A 1,653-nucleotide genomic window follows, 5' to 3' on the forward strand; every position below is an offset into this window, starting at 1 on the left:
GTTGTCAAATGATAATGTACACCTGAAAACTATATGATTGTATTAACCAATGTTACCCCAATAAACTTAATGAAAAATTAAAAAAAAATCCAAAAGTTAAAGCTTAAATTCAAAAAATCCAAGTCTCCCCCCAAACCCCCAAACAAAAAGGACAGCATAATAAAGCCTATTTTTCCCCCACAAGCATAGAAAAGAAAAATAAAAAAGGATAAAAAGCAAACAACAAAAAGAAGACAAAAAGAGAAAACCTGGAAAAGAAAAAAACTACAAACAAAAAATACAATCCCAACTCAGAAAACCCCCATAAATATAAAACAAAAACAAAAAAGCAAAGCAAGTCCCCTCAAACAGAAAAAGAAATCACCCCAAAACAGAATAAAGAAGAAAAAAATGGGAAAAAGAAGGAAAAGAAAAGGAACCATATCAGCAACAGAATTGACAACAATAACAACAACAACAAAAAAAACAAAACAACAAAATAAAAGGAAAAAATACCCAAACACTAAAAAGGAGAAAGGAAAAAACCTCAAAGGACAAAAAGCACAAAATGAAAAACAAAACAAAAAGGAAAAAAAAAACCTTAAAAGAAAGGGCAAACCTCAATAGCTATAAAAAAAACTAAGTTTGAGAGAGATAAGTGATTTGCTTTCTGTGAGTAGGTGTATGGAGTAGGAGAAGTACCCACAAAATGCGGCTGTCTACTGAGTCCTTTGGGAGCTGTTGAAAGGAATGAAAAGAGCATGTTACTGTAACATAGACAGACATTAAAATGATTCATTGCCACCATATTAACCTTTTTTTCTCATGTGAGTCTGGAAAGCTGACTGTTTTACCCAAAGCCCCCAAGCCCTGTTTTATTTTACCAGAGCCCGAGAGATAAATATTTACTGATGGGTCAGGTCTGAGATCTGTATTGGAGTGTGCCTTTTCAGATAGAGATTCTGGTTTCTTTTTTAAAGATTATTTATTATGAATAAAGGCAGTTTCAGGCTGGGCCATAACTAAATGATTAATATATATTTCTTCCTAGTACTATGCTGAGTTAAGACTCTGGAAGTTGCTAATCATCAACCGAAACAGGATCTAGAAAGTAGTCTTTGCCATCTGCTTTTAAACAAACAAACAAACAAACAAACAAACAAACAACTCATGATTTCTGTCCACATAAAGGGATACAAAGATGATGATTGTCTTAAACAGCCAGAATCCCAAATAGCAGCAATCCCAAATAGTAACAGTTTCAAATAGCCAGAATCCAAAAGACATTTGGTTTTGGCTTTGGAGTATATTATGTGGTATTTGGTTAGTATTATTAGCTTTACCTTTAAAATTCTGTTTGGCTTGCTTAGGCTGATGTTCAAGTCTGTTTGGATTATCAGATTGGATCTTGACTGAGTGGTAAAAAATGATGACTAGGAGGAAAATTTTAACCTAAATAATACATAAGTCATCTCAATGAGGATCATTGAAAATATGATAATATAGATGATGATGATCATGATGATGCTTGGGTGTGCATTTTGATACACCTGTTCACTCCTCTGACCTTTACATGGATAGAAGTAGTAGCAGCTGGTGGCTATAGTGATAGGACTGTTGGGGCATCTATCCCCCACAAATCACATCAGTGAGTAGCCAGAATCCAGAGACCTT

The sequence above is a fragment of the Pteropus alecto genome, unplaced genomic scaffold (genome assembly GCF_000325575.1).
Source record: "Pteropus alecto unplaced genomic scaffold, ASM32557v1 scaffold302, whole genome shotgun sequence".
In the NCBI taxonomy this organism is placed as follows: domain Eukaryota; kingdom Metazoa; phylum Chordata; class Mammalia; order Chiroptera; family Pteropodidae; genus Pteropus; species Pteropus alecto.